Raw genomic sequence first — 20,851 nt, 5'->3', positions numbered from 1 at the left:
CAACATTGCCTTTTTTATTGCTACATACCATATAGTATTATTGCATGATCTTGTTTGTTTTAAATTCCTCTTTATTTCATTGTGTGTGCAGTTTGAGCTACACTGTATGAAAATGTGCAACACAAATAAATGTTGCTGTTCCATCCAAAAGGTTGTTCTTTCTTGAAAACTGTTTACCACATTTCAAAAACAGATGTGGCTTCGCTCCTTTGTGAATTTCAGTGTGGAACAAGAGAGTATGTCTGTGTAGTAATAGTTTACCACATTCAGAACAATACTACTTCTCTCTCAGGTTTAATTTTTCCAAATTTTCTTGGTGTGCTTACTATCAAAGCAGGAGTGAACTTTGATATTAAGTCTCATTGTAATGCTTAATTTCTCATTCTCTTAAGTTTCCCACAAGGACTCAGTGTACAACCTGCATTGTTCCTACTAAGGTGTGTTTTTGCAAATCATAAGGAGTTACTGTAATTTGTGAAGATGGGCTAGAAAGTTTTTCTTTATCAGTCACATTGATCCTAGATCAAAAGGCAATTATTTTTGTCCCACATTTCATTTGACACATCTCAGACCGCATTTCTTGGTATTTTGTTACTTTTTAGCCTCTCCATTCGCAGGACTGAGAAGCCACTAGGAACTAATAATAATCAAAGAAAGCCTGGATCATAGATTTATGTGTTTTTTTTTTTATTATTACATTCCATACAAATCAATCAAGTTTTACATAAAGAAAATATGAGTTAAAAACAAAATCGATCCCCACCCCTAAGAGAGAGAGCAAGCCAAATAGCATGAAATTTAAGAACGGTGTGGTTTTTCAGTCAGTCGGTATTGCTGTGCTATAAGTGACCTGCACCTCCTCATTTTCCATTGTGCTGTCCGAGTTCTGGTCCCAGTGTCTTTCTGGTGCTAGTAAGTTGTACTTCTTGCTGAGTTTCCAGCAAATGAGCTTGGCCACGTTGTTGTGTTGTGCAGTGTATAATTCTTCAGAAATCAGTATCTCAGATTCAGCAACAAGATGTGTGACTGTTCACAGTTCTCTTTGGTAGAAGCAACAATTATGGATTATTTTTTGCAATATTTTTTATTTATTATCTGACCCACCTTACATCGAAGCCACTGTTTTGTGCAACTATGCTTAGGTGCTCACCTATTGGTCTTAGATTTTATCCATGCATGGCTTATGAGGGGCGAACTGTGTTCACAGGGAGGGAGGGAGGGAAGGGGGACCATATTTACCACTTTACTTGTAGTTTCCCCAATTTGTTCTTTTTTGTTTTAATTAAGCTTATTCAATTATTTTTATCTGCTGCTTAGTATATTGTACTGTGTTCATCTGTGGACAAGGTAGGGTGGTTCTGTAATTTTTTTCTGTCATGTGAATTCTTTGATATCTCTGAAATCAGCCTCTTTGTAAAAACATTTTGCAACACAGCTTCAATCCTATGTGTGAGTTTTAATGTGGCTCTGTAGCTAAACTACCGAGAGAGAATCGTTTACCACATTCAGACCAGCAATACAGCTCTGCTCCTGAGTGAATCTTAATGTGTATCAAAAAAGTATTATGTTATGAGAGATGTTTCCCACTTTGGGAACAGCAATATGGCTTCTCCCAAGGGTGAATTTGTTAGTGGCTCTGAAGATCGGCTCATGGTGAAAACTTTTTCCCCACATTCAGAGCAGCAATATGGCTTCTCCCCTGGGCTAGTTCTAATGTGACTCTGCAGATAACTACTGAGAAAGAATTGTTTACCACATTCAAAGCAGCAATAGGGCTTCTCTGCTAAGTGAATTCTTTGGTGGCTCCGAGGACTGCTTCTCTCAAAATTATTTTGCCACATTCAGAACAATACCTTTTTTTCCTGTGTGAGTTTTAAAGTCCGTCTAAAGATTACTATGACAAGAGAATTGTTTTCAACATTCAAGGCAGCAAAAAATAAACTTCCCTCTTTTCTGAATTCCTTGGTGGCTCTGAAGATGGCTCCGCTGTGGAAACTTTTTGCCACATTCAAAACAATATGACTTCTCCCATGTGTGAATTTTTTGGTGGCACTGAAGCTCATTTTTCCATAAAAACATTTTGCCACATTCAGAACAACACTATGGCTTCTCTTGTGAGTGAATTCGTTGGTGGCGCTGAAGATGCTTTCTCTGTGAATACATTTTGCCACATTCAAAACAGCAATATGGCTTCTCCCCTGTGTGAATTCTTTGGTGGTCTTGAAGCACATTTTTCCGTATAAACGTTTTGCCACATTCAGAACAGCAGTATGGCTTCTCCCCTGTGTGAGTTCTTTGGTGGCCCTGAAGCACCTTTTTCAGTGAAAACATTTTGCCACATTCAGAACAGCAATATGGCTTCTCTCCTGTGTGAATTATTTGGTGGCTCTGAAGCTCACATTTCTGTAAAAACTTTTTACCACATAAAGAACAGCAATATGGCTTCTCTCCTGTGTGAATTCTTTGGTGGCATAGAAGATGGCTTCTTCGTGAAAACTGTTTACCACATTCAGAACAGCAGTGAAGTTTGATTCCTGTATAAAGTTAAAAAACGCACAGTTTTTAATCTACTGCTTTAATACTGACATTAACCTACAACATTAAATAGATGGATTAATTTATGAACAAATTTTGATAAGTATATTAGCAAACTTAAGTAGCACATGAATAGACACTCGACTTGAAAATAAATAAAAAAAAGAGCAACTATTCAAAAGTTAATAATAATCCAAAAAGTTTAAATAGTAAAATAAAATGGATCACATGAGGTAGGCACAATTATCAAGATAATTGTTGATTTTTTTTTACTACATTACAGCACGACATCATCACGTCATCATATTCTTAAAAAAAAATGTATAATTTTGTATAATATTTTAACTATTGGAGGTAGAAGGTGATAATCTTCACCTATCTTTATACTGGAGAGTATCACGTCAAACATGTGAAATGCATTTTTATCAAACAGAATGTGTCTTAATATTTCTAAACAATTAGTCCAAAGCCAACTGACTCCATAATGTGATTTTTTTTTTGTGTGTTATTTGATTTTAAGAGGCAGAGGATAGAAAAAGAAAAAGCTTTAATATACAACGAGAACAGAGTAAAACATAAATGAATAAAACAAGCAGGTCACTGACAAATCCCAAAGACTCATGACCTGAAACAGCAAACTGGACACTTGTGGCTAAAATGCAAATTATACTTCTGTCTTTATACCACCTGCAGCAGGGGCTTTTTCTTGTAATGCAAATGGATTTAGAAATGCATTTAATGGATTTAATTTCTTTAGCTAAAACAGGTACCTCCAGAAAAGCAGCATCATTTTGGGAGAGTTCTGGTAAATTAAATAAAATTAAAAAGCACATCAATCACTCTGAAGATGGGGTTTCAGCAGAGGGGAAGTTCAGGAATATAAAATGAACCGTATTAATTTCCAAGCAGTAGTTAGTGATATTATCTATATATCTGTACTATATTTTTTCTCGACTTGGGACATGGAGGTTAACAAATCTCATCTGTGCAGTCTATGGTAGCGCGTACATATCGCGAGGCTCAGTGTCTCTCCAGTTTCTGCAGTTTTGCAGTATTTTACTTGCTCTTCTCGGGTCTGTTCGTGCAGAACAGTAGTGCTTTTACATCGTACACCCGACAGGAGCTTTTGGATATTGGTCTGTACAGTCCCGACAGTTTTATTAATAATCTTCGACTCGTTCCTGAGATCATCAGAACATCCGAGGCTGTGCGTCCTATCCGGCCGGGCGGAAGTGCTTGAAGGCGGCGTCGAGACCGTAAACAAAGACGGGGGAAGCGCGGAGGACTAAGAGCCAAGTTAAGGCTAACACCACATCGGCTCTCTTTACCCAGCATTTTCCTCACCAATGTGCGGTCATGATGAACAAAATGGATGAGATTCGACTTCGCATTAACCACAGTAAGATACTCTGGAATTGCAATGTTATGTTTTTCACTGAAACATGGCTGAACAGCGATATTTCGGACAATGCTATTGCTCTAGCTGAGCACCACACATTCCGGGCAGACAGAACGGTGGAGGAATCCGGTAAGACAAGAGGTGGAGGATTGTACATTTATGTTAATAATGCTTGGTGTACGAACTCTGTTATTATTGGGAGACACTGCTCAGCTAACCTAGAGTTTCTCATGGTTAAGTGTAGACCGTTTTATCTGCCACGGGAGTTCACCTCCACCATTATAACTGCTGTTTACATTCCTCCTGACGCCGATGCCAAGCTTGCTATGAACGAACTTCATGCGGCCATCAGCAAACAACAAACTGTTCACCCGGAGGCTGCTTTTATTGTTGCGGGGGACTTTAATCATTCCAACTTAAAGACAGTACACCCTAAATTTCACCAGAACATTTTCTGTCACACCAGAGGAAATAAAACTTTAGACCATGTATACACAAACATGGCTGAAGCCTATAATGTGAATCCCCTTCCCCACTTGGGACAATCAGACCATCTTTCTTTGTTCCTTACTCCCATATACTCACCCCTCATCAACCGTGTGCAGCCATCAGTGAAGACCATCAAAGTGTGGCCAGTCGGGGTAGACTTCACACTCCAGGACAGGTTTCTACACACAGACTGGAGTATGTTTGCTATTCAGGCCAACTGTGGCTCTCACACGAACATAGACAGCTACACTTCCTCTGTTCTGGATTACATCAATACTATCATAGACAGTGTCACAACCCAGAAGCAAATCACCACATACCCAAATCAGAAGCCATGGATGAACAAGGAGGCGCACCTCCTACTGAAGGCACGCAACACGGCCTTCAGATCAGGTGATGCACAGGCCTACAGCACTTCCAGGGCTAATCTGAAGAGGGGCATCAAAAAGGCCAAACACTGCTACAAACTAAAGCTAGAGGAGCACTTTTCAAACTTTGACCCTCTGCGCATGTGGCAGGGCATCCAGGCCATCAGCAACTACAAACCAAGTCACCCCACTCCTATAGCTACTAATGTCTTCTTTCTGAATGAGCTTAATGACTTTTATGCTCGCTTTGAGAAAGACAATAAAGAAAATGTCACCAAGATCGCCTCCTCACCCGACCACTCACCCATCACACTTACCTCATCTGACATCTACAACGTACTGAGCTGGATCAACGTTCACAAGGCTGCTGGACCAGATGGTATCCCTGGGTGCGTACAGATGGCATGTGCAGAGCAGCTCGATGGGGTATTCAGACATTTTTAACATGTCCCTTGCCCAAGCAGCTGTACCAGCGTAATTTAAATCTACCTCAATTGTGCCCGTGCCGAAACACTCTAGCCCAACGTGCCTGAATGACTACCGCCCCGTAGCACTCACACCCATCATTATGAAGTGCTTTGAGCGGTTGGTCCTGACACACCTAAAGGACTCTTTTCAATCCTCACTAGATCCACTCCAGTTTACTTACCATGCCAACAGGAGCACAGGTGATGCAGTCTCCATAGCGCTGCACTCTGTACTCACACACTTGGACAATACAAACACCTATGCAAGACTGTTTGTTGATTTTAATACTGTTTTACCCTCTAAGTTAATTACCAAAGTTAGAGATCTGGATATTAACACCTCACTTTGTAATTGGATTATGGACTTTTTGACCAACAGACCCCAGCATGTTAGGTCAGGCCACATCTGCTCCACTACCGTCATGCTTAACACTGGAGTACCACAGGGCTGTGTGCTGAGCCCCTTCCTTTACTCCCTCTTCACCCACGATTGCAGGCCTGTGTATGGATCTAACAACATCATCAAGTTTGCAGACAATACTACGGTGATCGGCCTCATCAGCAACAACGACGAGTCTGCCTACAGGGAGGAGATCAAGCACCTGGCCACTTGGTGCACGGACAACAATCTGCTCCTTAACACCAATAAGACCAAGGAGCTCATTGTGGACTTCAGGAAAGGAAGAAGAGGTTCACATGAACGGAATGATTGTTGAGCGTGTTTCATCCTTTAAGTTCCTGGGGACCCACATTTCGGAGAACCTATCCTGGTCCACCAACACCTCTAGCCTGGTCAAGAAGGCTCACCAGCGCCTATTCTTCTTGAGAACACTTAAGAAGAATCAGCTGTCTTCAACTACTCTGGTGAACTTCTATCGCTGCACAATAGAAAGCATTCTAACCAACTGTGTCACAGTTTGGTACGGAAGCTGCTCTGTTGCTGAGCGTAAGGCACTGCAGCGGGTGTTGAAAACTGCCCAGCGTATTATAGGGACTCCACTTCCCGCCATTGAGGACATTCAAAAGAAACACTGTGTGCGTCGAGCACACAGTATTCGTAAGGATTACTCTCACCCTGCCCACAAATGGTTCTCTCTCCTGCCTTCTGGTAGGAGGCTTCAGGTGTCCAAGGTCAAGAACCAGCAGACTGAGGAACAGCTTCTTTCCCAGAGCTGTCTCCTTATTGAACTCTGCCCCCCACTGACACCTGCCCATACCTTACACACCCCTATATTCTTCCCATTACGACTACACTAATATGGACAGCACTACCTGCACATATCCCTTTTAGGTGCACTTAGAATTTATACCTTTATCCTGCACTTTCTGCTAATTGCACTCCTGGTTAGACCTAAACTGCATTTCGTTGCCTTATACTTGTACATGTGTAATGACAAAGTTGAATCTAATCTAATCTAAGAGCTCACAACTTGCTCAGTTTAGCACCAGAGAGATAGCAACGAGTGCACATGAAATTAATTCTCAACTCTGCACAAGATGGTCATTTACCTTTACTCTGAATAGCGTCATTTTGAGCTTCTGTACTGGATCAGAAACACACGGGTGTTTTTTCAAGATTATTCAGATGCTTCTCAAGATTGTCAATATTACTGTATGCCGACTGATTGTTCTTCAATCAATCCCCTTGAACACATAACCAAGCCTGCCTTCTGAAACACCTCCAGAACCACAAACCTTCAGAGGCACAGCATAGTGAACTCGGCCCAAACCTCCATGTTTTTTACTAGGGGCAGAGAGGACAGAGCCACACAGTAGCACCTTGAGGCAGCTCAATGAATGTCTTTAACCAAAAGAAATGATTCTTCATAACAGACTGTATCAGCATAGCTCAAAGATAATAAATCAGCAACACCTGAATGCTTGCAAGTAGAAGAGTGCAACCTTACAATCCAAGAAAGAACACAGAGACTAGACAGGAGAGAGGAAAAAAAGAACAGTAATAAAAGGAGAATTGTAAATGAAATACTTTACAAGGTGCCAAACGAGTTTACTCCGTAGCGCTACCAATAATCCTGTATTATGTAGACAGTAACTCCAGAATCCAACCCCTCAACTGTATATGCTAAAAACTAAACGGGGGTCTCAAATAAAACACAGGTAAAAATAAACAGGTTCTGCCTATGAGTGGGCAAACATGGAGAGAGCTCAGTAAATAATCCCATCCTCACCCCAACATTCACAATACAAGAGTCAATATGGTGATAAAATGAAAACACATTTGAAGATAAATATGACATGCAAGCAAATATTAAACAATTGTGGGTCGAGAGTATGTGGGGCACGAATGGCTCGGGTCCTGACCCCTCACAACCTCCAGTGACTCTCTAATCACATGTGTATGTACAGAAAATGAAATACACACATGAAAAACGTAGTAATTATGAAACAATATTCAGGAAAATGTCTAAGCAATACTGGAATATCACACATAAAACAGTCAAAGCGGCCAAGCAGCAGTGACATTAAGGTGTCAAGGACACCGAGTGCCTGTTGAGGGTTGGTGAACAGACACTGCCAACAAAGGACGTACGTTTGAGGCTTGGCCAGATAAATGAGGAAAGCAGAAAGACCAATTTGTGGAGCCTTAGTGATCACCAGAGACGAGGCCTTGTGTGGTGTGCACCGAGTAATGGGCAGTAAACGTAGATCTTCTATCCTTCACAAGTTACATTTGAACTGTTGAGTTCCTCTTTCAGAATAATAACTCAGTCAGAATAGCAAAGCAGCTTGATGATAATTGGATGTAGACATGCGCTGTCTCTTTTCCTGGATTATATTCTATGTGCTCACATAATTTCATGCCTCAAATTTAGGATGGTCAGAAACCAAAAAGCTGAACATATTCCCACTCTTAACATCATCTGGAACTCCAATAATTCTAATTGTAGCCGTAAGAGTGTAAGGCGAGTTCAAGAACGGGTAAAACGCATACCAAAAGAAACCTCTCAGTCCAAAAGTTCATTTTAAAATATTTAGTAAAAATTCAAAGCAAACAATCCACACATGAATAAAGAGAAAAGTTGTTGCACACGTAGAGTAAAAAGCGAAAAAAAAATCTTCTCTAAATGTACATTTTCTTGTAAAACTTTAGTTGTTTCTATACTTAAAAAGATTCTTAACTACTTCTGTACGCTTTAACACATATGGCGCAGTACTTTCAGTTAAGTGCTTTGTTTTAAATGTTACTTGGCATACAAAACATGCACACAAGGTGCGCAAGGCATGAAACACCCGGTATAAAACCATATGCCCTCAACACCATACACATGGCAAGGCTGACCACTAACTAAGAATAAGGTTTAGTCAGATAAGCTAGAAATAGCTGGAATATACCAGTTCAATTCAATTGATGGGGGTTACAGGAACCTCCCATAGATAATGCACCATCATTTAGTAAAACATTTATGTATCTTATGTAACAAAATGGCTCTTACACATCTGGCCCCTAATTGTTTATGCTAGGGCAGAAATCAATTACTTTAACATTACTTAATAAGAGCCTTAACTACTTTAATGAACTTAAACCAAACTTATGAAACTTAAAACAAAAATTCTACTGTAAGAGCATACATAATTAAAATTAATCCTTTCATTTCATTAATCATTTGCTGCTTCCTGGAGCAGGTACAGTTTGTTCACAGGTCTGTCTAGTGTGTTGGTTTTGGTCTGCACACTAACTCTTTCTACTGCTCCTTTTGCATCTGGCATTGTCTTGATGACTCGCCCTATTACCCAAGATCTTTAGGGTACTGATTGATCTACAATGAGAACAAAGTCACCAGTTTCTTTTTGGTGTGAGCCATTTTTGACATTCTTGAAGTATTGTTAAATACTCTTTAGTCCATCTTTTCCAAAACAAATCCGAGAGGTATTGTACTCATTTCCAATGGCTTCGGACATACTGGTCACTTCTGAGAAAAGTCCTGGGGGAAGGCTGGATTTTGTCTTGAGTAGTAACATGTGATTTGGTGTCAGTGGCTCCAGGTCATTCGGATCATCGGATACCTGTGTAAGGGGTCTTTTGTTTAGGATGTATTCTGCTTCGTACATCATTGTGGAGATGTTCATCATCTAGACTTTGTTGTTTGTTTAAGTACTGAATTCAGGACCTTTATGTTTCTAATTTGTCTTTCCCCACACACTGCCTTGGTGAGAGGCCACTGGTGGATTAAATTTCCATTTGATTTCATTCTTCATTATGGCATTGCAAAATTTTATTTTTGTTCAAGAGTTTCAGCTGCCTCTCATACCTCTCTTTCTTGGTCTGATAAAGTTTATTCCATCATCTGAGCACAAGATTTTAACTTGTTCTCTTCTACAAATAAATCGGTGTAAGACTTAGATATAAGAATTAGTGTCTAAAGTATATGCGATTTCTAAATGTACTGCTCTAGTTATAAGGCAAGTAAAAATTACCTCAAACCTCTTCACTAGGCTTCATCCTCTTTTTACCAGGAAGGGACCAAAATAATCGACTCCAACACTGGTAAAGGGGGGTTGGTCTGGGAGTAGATGATCTTCTGGCAAATCGGCCATCTTTTGCTCACCTATTTGTGCATTGTATCTTCTGCATGTAATACACTTTGAAATAATCTTTCTAATAGTTGAATTGGCTTGTGGGATCCAATATTTCTGACATAACTGAGCTAGTATGTAGTTAAGTCCACAATGTCCATTCTCTTACTGTTATTCATCAAGCCCTTCCATGAGAACCCTAAATCCAAAGAGGACTGTTTCATCTATGTTAGGTAGAATGCCCAGAGGGGACTGGGTGGTCTCATGGTCTGGAATCCCTACAGATTTTATTTTTTTCTCCAGCCGTCAGGAGTTTTTGTTTTTTCTGTCCCCCCTGGCCATTGAACCTTACTCTTATACGATGTTAATTAATGTTGATTTATTTTGTTTTCTTATTGTGTCTTTTATTTTTCTATTCTTTATTATGTAAAGCACTTTGAGCTACTGTTTGTATGAAAATTTGCTATATAAATAAACGTTGTTGTATTATCCAACACTTTCATTAACAATATGTGAATTCTTATGAATGATTGCAGGGTGTTTTGCCTCTTCTGGCATAGCTGATTTACCGAGTCTTACTCCAGCTCTCAAAATCCCTTCTTGCAGGACTGGGTCTAGTTTGATGATTTTACTACTTTTCATTACATGCTGATTTTTGTGTAAAGTTTTAACCTCTTCTGGGTAAGCTTATAATTGATGGAGGAGAATAAGTTCATTTTTTGCTTTAAACAAGTTTTTTTTTTTTTTTTTTAATTAAGAGTCAGTGGGTTCAGCCTCATTGTTGATTTGTATTCCTTGATAGGTTCTTTGTTTAGTGTTTTTTGTCTTTCTGGGCTGTGTCCAGATTGACTGACTGTATATTGGATTGCCTTTTCTCTTCTTTCAGACGCAGCAGCACTTTGAACCTAAGGAACCACATTACTGCTTTGTTTAAATTGAACCATACTGAATAGTACCCCACAAATCTTTTTACGGATTCATTTTTTTCTTCTACACTTATAAGATTTACTACACACCTTTTGATTTCCGGATCCTCGCTAATAGACAGGTCCACTTCATCCAGTCTCTTAGGCCATTCGTGCTCTGGCTGTAGCAGGAAGTTGAAGCTTTGAATCCGAGTCTTACTTTTGATGAAGCTTTCTATTGTCGATTTTTTTGTAACAATGCTAACCTTTAGTACCCGAAAATTACACCGGCTGTTACAGACTCAAATCAAATGTATGTTTTCATTCTTAAATAGTAAGAATAAGAGCAGCTGACTTCTCAAAGTGATGAAGTGGTGAGGCGGCCTTCTGCTGCTATGCACCCAAAATCTGGAATAGCCTGAAAATAGGAATTCGCCAGGCTAATACAGTGGAGCACTTTAAAACACTGCTGAAAACACATTACTTTAACATGGCCTTTTTATAACTTCAACTTAATTTAACTTAATCCTGATACTCCATGTTCAATTCATCATAATAACTATTCATGGTGGCTCTAAAATTCGTACTGACCCCTACTCTCTTTTCTGTTTCTTTTTCCTGGCCTGCGAAGCCACCACCACCTACTTAAAGCATCTTGATGCTCCAACAATGATGGATGGATCAAAAGCCAGAAGTCTAAGTGACCATCAGCATCAAGTCCTTCCGCAAGAACCCTAAATCCAAAGAGGACGGTTTCATTTATGTTCGGTAGAATGCCCAGAGGGGACTGGGTGGTCTCATGGTCTGGATTCCCTACAGATTTTTTTTTTCCTCCAGCCGTCTGGAATTTTTTTTTATTTTTTCTGTCCACCCTGGCCATCGACCTTACTCTTATTCTATGTTAATTAATGTTGACTTATTTTTCTTACGGTCTCTTATCTTTCTACTAGCCATGTGCGCTCAACCACGTTGCGCGTGTTAAAGTTGTCAGTGAAGGGCTACCTGTTTAAACGCGGCCGCCAGTCGTGAACTGGGCCCTTCATCGCACAGCATTATGATTTTTTATAAGGGAAACAAAATTACAAAAGAAAACCCTTGGATATTGATTCAATAGGAACGGCCTACTCAGAATCACTGTCCGAATAGTAATTATGTGGTGGTGTAGGAGCATTTCTGCTTCTGTCCGTTCACTGTCCATCTCATTTTCATGATGCTATTGTTTCCTCTCACGATGCCTTCTCAACCTTTCTCCAATCTCGCAGGTTGCTTTGTGGCAATCCAAAGAGTAAGGCAATATACACGGACCAATGGTTATAAAAGGGGGACAAACAGGTATCCAGGCTCTTTAAAGCATAAATAGGGATCACTTCACTGACATGTGAGCAAGCCACGGTACAACTGTGAGACATGTAGCACTCACCGGCTACAACGTAACAATAATAATTTCCAGAACGTGCGGTTACATTGTCATTCATATGTTACGTAGGCACGTACCTTTTATCTTCGGCAATCTCATTCTTTAACCAGGCCTCAGGAGCTAACCAGCGTAACACTGTCCACCACCCCTTTCGTTATTCCGGCACATTGTTGACATCAGTGAGTAACAATAACGTACTAAACTGGAAGGTGGTTTACGCATGCGTGGAATTCGCGGACAAACAAAGATCAAGATCTAAATTAAGATCTCTTTAGTTAATTTAAAGCACAACAATTTGTTTAGTTTGAATGTCTGTGTTTTGAGGTGTGACTGGAGTACTACAGTCTTCAGTAGTATAAGCCTGGAGGAGATTCTTAAGCCTATGTTTTAGCTGTCTCTCTACTGCCATCTAGTGCTTCTTCCTCTAATTCATTCACGGACAAACAAAGATCAAGATCCAAATGAAGATTATATATAGAGATTCTTCATTATGTAAAGCACTTTGAGCTACGTTTTGTATGAAAATGTGCTATATAAATAAATGTTGTTGTTGTTGTCGTCAAAACTGAGTCACCTGGAGTCGAACTCGTGACCTTTTGATTACCAGTCAGTAGTTCTAATCGTTATGCAACCAAAGCAGTTCTATTCAATCCGAATCAATGTCCCGCCCTAACGCAAGTTCTTTTTCTGCAGTTAAATTCTTAAATAAAAGTGCACTTGTTTTGTTATACTTGTACCTTTTGTGAAAGTGTTGATTTCATATTTGGACTTCAGGCTTCACACATCTACCTTTTGTCAATTACTACTAAAACATGAAAAACTTTTGTTTTAATGTGTTTACACAGATTGTTGTAGACACAGAACACACAGAAAATGCATGTATTGCAAATATAGTATTTACTCTATAAAACTCTAAGCAACTGACACACAGGTAAACAGACCTGAGCTGAGAAAACTTTGTGCGGTGGAGGGGGGAATGTGATAGCAAGCTGCATGTTCCCCTTATCAACACATTTAAAAGAAAAAAAACAAAAAAAAAAAACAGATGGAACGGTGCAAAGGGATTGAAGGAGGGACAGATTTACGAGTTTTTTTGTAGGCTATAGTAATTCTAGTGTTAAAAAGCACAAGACAGCACTCTCAGGCCCATAACCCTAAAATGTACACCGATTTTTATTTTTCACTTACTTGTTTCAGATGATGTTTTAGGTGGTGACTGACTGCCCCAAGTTCTAGGAGATGAAATTTCTTCAATCGTCTTTCTGTCAGACTGTGATAATTCATATTTTACATTGATAGAAGACTCTGGAGATGAAGAGTGTCTGCTATGAGAAGAGACTAATCCGGTCACTGCTCCATCTTGATGTTCATAAAGAATGTCATCTTCCTCGACACTCTCCATACTTCTATAGTTGTGCATCTCAGTGTTGAAACACTTCTCTTCATCCTCCTCTTTACTCATTGACCCCAGTTCACGGTCCTCTTCCTTAATGCTCAGACTCCCTTGTTTAGGGTGGATACTCTCCCACTCACAGTCCTCCTCAAAATTTACAGTCCTCTCCTCCATGATATTCATGTTGGCCTCGTATGTCTCCTCTTTCACATCCATTTAAACATTACGGTAAATGGAAGATTTTTCTCTCGCTCTGTGGGGGAAAAAAAACAAAAGGATTCAATTCAAACTGCATCATCAAGATCTAAACATTTGATTTTTATAACATCCTCTTTGTTAAAGCTGATGTCAAGTCAGAATTTGTAGCAAGGTGACAGTAACTCATCACTCATATCAAATTATGTATAAAATGAGTTTGGGAATAAGAGGAGGATCCAGCAGGCTAGAAAAATGAGGCCATCTTTCATAGTTGTGTTTCAATATTTATTCACTACTTTGAACATTCAGTACCGTTGGTGCCCAGAATTCTGTTATCAGTTAATCTTAAAGGAAGGTTTATACAAGTCAGGCCTCAGGATTACATTAATAAATGGGGCAAATGGATGAACTTAAATAATGGATCTGGATTTTTCAATCTTAGGGCGATATCATACTGGACAACTTATCAAGCAATTTTAACTCTTTTAGGGTGGATGTCGACTTTTGTCAACAGGAAGGGTTGAGGGCGAATGTCAGCAAAAGTCGACATCCAGGGATAGAGGGCGACAATCAGCGGTTAATGGTGACAAAACTCACTGTCATGTCACAGGCATTCCTTCTGTGCTTGGAGGAATGCTAAACTCATTGACTCGTCAACTAATCCTTGCGTGTGCGCGAGTTGCGAAATGTAAACAAAGGAAAGATGGCATGGACAGGTCACAAGGGAGCAAAGCGAGTGCAGAAAAGAAAACACTCGGCAGACGATGTTTTGCGCATTATCACAGAGTCTGACCGATTTTCAGAATAGGATTTTATTGACAGTGATCAGGGGATCGAGCAACAGAGTGAGAAGCTGGCATCAGCTGATCTGACACAAGCCAATGCAGCATCAACTGAGCACATTCGCGCAGCCGATGCACCTATGGCAAGGTTCGTGTGGGAGGAATACCCAGACATTGATCCGTGGGAGTCAAACTGGCTACCGGACTTCACAAGATGGCATGGCTTGCTGATGGACATGACAGATCACCAGCTGCTGGACTACTTCAGGCTGCTCTCTCCTGATGCTGCTTTTCAGCTACTGTCTGACACAAACAGGTAGGCAGAGAAATTTTTTGAATCGTGTGCTGTGCTTGCATCTCATCATTTTTGAAAGTGGAAATCTGCAACAAGAGACGAGATGAAGGGCGTTGTGGCATTACAAATAGAGATGGGACAGAACTGGTGATATAACTTCAGGGAGCATTGGTCCAAACGTGCTTTGCTCCCTGGTGGCTTTGGACAGGTTATGCCGTATGATGATAGGTATGTGATGCTGCAAAGTTTTATTCACTTATGTAATAAACAGAAGCAAATCCCAAGGGGTGAGCTAGGCTATAAACCCATGCATAAAGTTCAGCCCCTGCTTGACATTGTGGAACCAACATAGAAACAATTTTATCAGCCTGGCCGTGATTTGTCTGTTCATGAAACTAAGATAAAATAAAAGGGACACCTTTTTTCTGCAAATATATGCCAGACAAGCCCATAAAGTATGGCATAAAGGATTTTGTACTGGGGCGGCACGGTGGCGCAGTGGTAGTGCTGCTGCCTCGCAGTTAGGAGACCCGGGTTGGCTTCCCGGGTCCTCCCTGCATGGAGTTTGCATGTTCTCCCCGTGTCTGCGTGGGTTTCCTCCGGGCGCTCCGGCTTCCTCCCACAGTCCAAAGACATGCAGGTTAGGTGGATTGGAGATTCTAAATTGGCCCTAGTGTGTGCTTGGTGTGTGTGTGTGTGTGTTTGTGTGTCCTGCAGTGGGTTGGCACCCTGCCCAGGATTGGTTCCTGCCTTGTGCTCTGTGTTGGCTGGGATTGGCTCCAGCAGACCCCCCGTGACCCAGTATTTGGATTCAGCGGGTTAGAAAATGGATGGAAGGATGGATTTTGTACTGGCAGAAGCAAACACTGGTTTCTGCCTGAAAGTAATTATACAGGAAAGTATTTCTTTCAAAGAGAGAACTGTCCCTTGACAAGACAGCTTGTGTTGGAGCTGCTATGAACATTTGGGTCATGTTGTGTACATTTGGACAATTTTTATACATCACCAGAATATTGTTCATGGAGCTACAGAGCAGGGGAATTGGAGCTTGTGGCACTGTGAGGGTGAACAGGAGACACATGGCTTCACAGTTGATGCCAGACAGGCTGAAGATGAAGAGGTGACAATACGGTTTTCATGCGAGCAGAAAACTTGGTGGCAGTGGCATGGCACGATGGCAAACAGGTGACTTGTCTCTCTACATAACACACTAACATATGTGAGAGAGTGCAGGAACAGAATTGAAAAGTAGGCACCAAAGCAACACATATTGTAAACAGTACCATGTGGCAATGACTGAAATTGACAGCTTTGAGTGAGATCAGACTTTGCTGTGTAACATGTGATATGTATGTGAAATCATATAGTATGCAGGCTCATACAATACGTAAGCCAGTAACATTTGCCAAAAGTAAATATTTTTTTGTTGATTTGATATGTGAAACAATTGCTTTGTGCAATTTAAAAAAAAAAAAAAAAGTTAGTTTTGGAAAAATATTCAGCCCTGGGAGAAAAGAAACAAAACAAAAAAAAAATTCATTTCTGTATTGTTGCCCACAAATTGAACATGAAGTTATGGGAAAGAGTAGTGGAAGCTAGGTTAAGAAGTGAGGTGATGACTAGTGCGCAGCCATATAGTATCATGCTAAGAAAGAGCAGAACACGTGGTGTTTGCTATGAGGGTGATGATGGAGAAGAAGAGAGAAGGCCAAAAGGAGTTGCATTGTGTCTTTGAGAACCTGGAGAAATCATATGACAGGGTGCATCGAGAGGAGTTGTGGTATTGTATGAGGAAGTCAGCAGTATGAAGTAGTACAGGAAATGTATGAGGGAAGTGCAAGAGTGGTAAGGTCTGCAGTAGGAGTGACGAACGCATTCAACGTGGACTTGGGCTTACATCAGGGTTCGGCTCCGAGCCCATTCTTATTTACAATGGTAATGGGCAGGTTGACAGCCGAGATTAGACAGGAGTCCCCGTGCATTATGATGTTTGCTGTGGACATTGTGATCTGTAGCGAGACTAGGGAGCATATTGAGGAGACACTGGAGGTGGAGAGAGGCTCTAGAGAGGACAGCAATGAAGGTCAGTAGGAACAAGACAGAATGTGTGTGCAAGTTAAATGGAGGCCAGTGGAATAGCGAGGATGCAAGAAGTAGAGCAGGCAAACGTGGAGGAGCTTAACACTAGAATTACCCAAAGCCCACAAAAAAAACTTGTAATTCTGGCCAACCTTAAATCCTTTCCCACCTCTCCATCACCGTATTTTATCTTGTAAAATGTGTCAATAAGCCCAAGCAGCCTGCTATACCACCCCCCTCCAGCAATGCAGAATGGGTCAACTCCAGCCTTGATTATCTTGGAGTAAAGTGCTGTAGTTTTACAGGGGAAATCATAGATCATTAATTGGAAAACATGCATTTCATGCGTATTCCATGTCTACAACAATCTTTGTAAACACATCATTAAAACAAAGATTTATTTATGTTTTAGTAATAAATGACAAAATATTGACATGAACTATAGATTATGTGAAGGCTAAAGGCCAAATATAAAATAAACACTTTCACAAAAGGTGCCAGCTTCTGTGGTGCAGCGGTAAGAACTGCAGACTTGTAATCAAGGACAGATGCACTACGCGTCGATCATTTGGAAGCCTGTACAGCAACAAGCAGAACACACAGCTCGGCAGCAGCAACAACCCTGCAGCTGATCGGAACTGCCTTTCCTTAGAGTGTTTGTGATGATATATATATATATATATATATATATATATATATATATATATATATATATATATATATATATATATATATATATATATATATATATATATATATATACACACCCGCTGGCTGTGCCCAGAAGAGAGATGCTAGTCCTGACACTGGTGTTCACATAAGAGTGGCATAAACAGGTGACCCACACAGCCTGGGATACATTTACGTGTAGCAGTCATCCAAAATTGAACTTAGCTTCCACCTTACTACCATCGTCTAGTTCAAAACAAATTGGGAATTGGGGCAAAAACAAGAGTACCTGTACAGGTCAGGAGCCAGCTATAGACCATCATATGGTAAACTCGCACTCAAGTCCACGACCACATCAAGACAAGTTAGACCTGCCAGGCCACTAAACCGGAGCATCTTTAGAGAAGTGGAGAAAATAAGAATACAAGAGCAGACATGGAAACTGCATAGAGACTTAAAAACAGGCTGAGATTCAAATTCATTCCGACAGAACTGTAAAGCAGTAACACAAACCCCAAATCTCTATTAACTTCTCTAACACTCACTAACAGGCATTACTGGTTTGGCTTAGCAATGAAACATGGGAGTTTGTCATATTTCATATCAATAAAAAGAAAAAATAAATCTACTATATAAAAAAATCTTGGGTCGAGACGTGATCATCTCAGAGACACACTTTGACGACACGCGAGACTCGACATTACAACCTTAGGAAGCAATACCCGTGAGACGGTGACTTTTGCATGTCACGTCCTACTTACAAACAATTTAAAACAAGTTCACGGACATCTAACCTCGCAGTTGTTGGAATGCTTTTGGCAGACGCACTTCATGTGCTCCCAGCCGTTAAAAATGTTATACGTTCTAGATGGCACGTGAACGACTAAGGGAAGAAGAAAGAGCAGCGTGTTGAAAAGAGACACGAAAGCGTTGGAGTGAAAAGGCGGCAAAAAAGAATGCACAAGAGAACAGTAATAATCTATGTGCAAACTCAGATAAAAAGGAAAGTAATAATCAGTCTGGACGCCCCGCGAGAGACACTTTGACGTCCAGCAAGACAAAGCAATGAAACCAAAGGTCAGTTGCTGTGCAGGGTTTTAAATGATCGACGCACAGCTGAACCGTCCATATCACCTTAGCTTGCGTTCAGACTCCACACCACCACAAGCAGCACAGACCTTAGCTGCCTTCAGTCATCATGAATAATGTAAAATCACTTTGGGAATGGATGAGCTCTCAACGCTGGTCAGGAGCCAAAGGGAATACAAACTCAGCAGTCTCATGTGCTTCAGTGAGATGAGGCTTACAGCTGAAACACCAGACTCTGTGGGTGCACTGGATGGATTTAAAATCTTACGAGTGGACAGAAGCAGAAGTGAAAGCGTTAGGAAGAAAGAAGGTGGCCTTGCCATTGTTGTGAATGAAAAATGGTGCAACATGGGGCACATTACTATTAAAGCACCAGACCTGAATATTTTGCTTTTATGGGGGTAGGGCGCCTTAAATTCTATATTATATACTCACAGTTTTCACACGCCATTGTGCTAATAGTTTACATCTCCCCTCGGCAAATGCAGCAATCACAACAGACACAGTATATTCTGTAATAAGCAAATTCTCTACTGACCACCCCCGTACTTTTGTCATAATTATAGGGGTGTATGACCCGGTTTCACTTTCCTTCCCCCTCTCCAATTTTTTAGCATTTTGTAGAGTGGGCAACAAAGTAAAACAATACCCTGGACTTGCTGTACATCAGTGTTAAAGAGGCAAATAACTCTGGTGCTTTGCAACCTTTACGCCGATCAGACCATAATTTGTTACAGCTCATGCCTGCATATAAACTCATTGTCCAGCAGCTGCTAATCACCACCAGGATCATTCAGGAATTGACAACAAAGGCTGAGGAGGCTCAGAAGGATGCGAGAGAGAACACCGAGTAGGATATGCTTTGTGAGTCACACACCCAGGACACGGAGGGTCTCAGCCACCGTATCGCAGATCACATCAAGCTTTGTGTGGATAACACAGTCCTCACAAAGTCAGTGTGTTGTTTACCCAAAAACAAACGATGTATCACAAAAAACCTGAAAGCCTAATGAATATGGAGAAGAGAGCCTGCAGGCCTGGAGATAAGGATGAAATCAAGGTGGTGCAGTCAGACGTGAAGAGAGAGCTCTGTGAGGGGAAAGCCCACTACAGGGACAAAAGGTGACCACAAGTTACCACAAAACAACATGAAGGAAGTGTGGAATGGGGTGAGGATCATCACAGGCAGCTGTAAAACATGCAGAAGGAGGGAACAAGAGCAAAGCTAATGTACTGATGCAGATCTTCAACAGGTTTGACTCATTCTTGTCTGTCCAGCCTTCCCCCAACACCGCAGGCCTCTGTGTGCTCTGCACCTCAACATCAGCAAAACAAAAGAGCTGCTGGTGGTCTGCAGGCGCGCCAAAGAGCCTCAGAGACCAGTCGCCATTAGGGAAGAGAACACAGAAGTGGTGCAGAGCTACAAGTACCTGGGGGTCGACATCAACAACAAATTGTGCTGGTCTGATAACACAGTGGCGCAGGTTAAAAAGTGCCACAGCAGACCGAACATCCTAAAGAGACTCCGGCCTTTCGATATATAAAGCAAGTTGCTTCTGGGTGCCTTAAAGTAAAAATGAAACTCGACCACGTGAAATGAATCGGAGACAGAAATGATGAGCAGCAGCACGTGGGAGGCCACAGGGGGATTCACTCCAGTAAAGTTAGCTGCTGAGCTGAAGAAAACGAACGCCTAGCGCGCCTCTCACTCAAGTCGCGTGGAGCGAATTAAAACTCACACGTCCGTAAAGTGCGCCCCCAAAACCCGGAGCACTTACCTTCTGCTTGTCGGCGATGGAGAACTTTGTAACCTAAGTGAAACTCCCGCCTCACTTCACCACGATCTTTCTATCGTGGAGTTATCGCTAGTGATGAACCGCTCGATACTGAGGTTTCCGCACTGTGTCGAGCTTTCGAAGCACCGCTTCGAGACCGAGTCTTGTTTTAAATGCGCCCGTCACGTGATTTTGAGGCACGCTAGCGTAATGACGTCATTGATATCTTCGCGGTCTGCAGTCGGTTTGATCGCTCACTCACTCGAACTTTGCTTTGCCTCTGCTACAGCGGAAAAGTGCGCTGACGCCAGTTCGAATCTTAATCGGGGCACGCATATGTTAAAATAAGGATTTTGTACGAAACAGAATTTGTCTGTAAGTTAACAAATATATTTTGGAGAGAGTAGTGAAGAATTAAGTTGGTTCGGGTTAAATTACAACCACTGCACATATCC

The 20,851-nt window shown here is 41.2% G+C and overlaps 1 pseudogene; it reads right to left on the bottom strand.

Annotated features, from left to right (window-relative positions):
- Positions 1 to 764: 764 nt before the first annotated feature.
- LOC120534739 lies at positions 765 to 20,523 on the bottom strand (annotated as a pseudogene).
- Between the last annotated feature and the right edge of the window lie 328 nt (positions 20,524 to 20,851).

Source organism: Polypterus senegalus, chromosome 8, assembly GCF_016835505.1.
Source record: "Polypterus senegalus isolate Bchr_013 chromosome 8, ASM1683550v1, whole genome shotgun sequence".
In the NCBI taxonomy this organism is placed as follows: domain Eukaryota; kingdom Metazoa; phylum Chordata; class Cladistia; order Polypteriformes; family Polypteridae; genus Polypterus; species Polypterus senegalus.
Note: the sequence above shows the minus strand (reverse complement) of the source record. Positions and strands in the feature narration are given on the sequence as shown.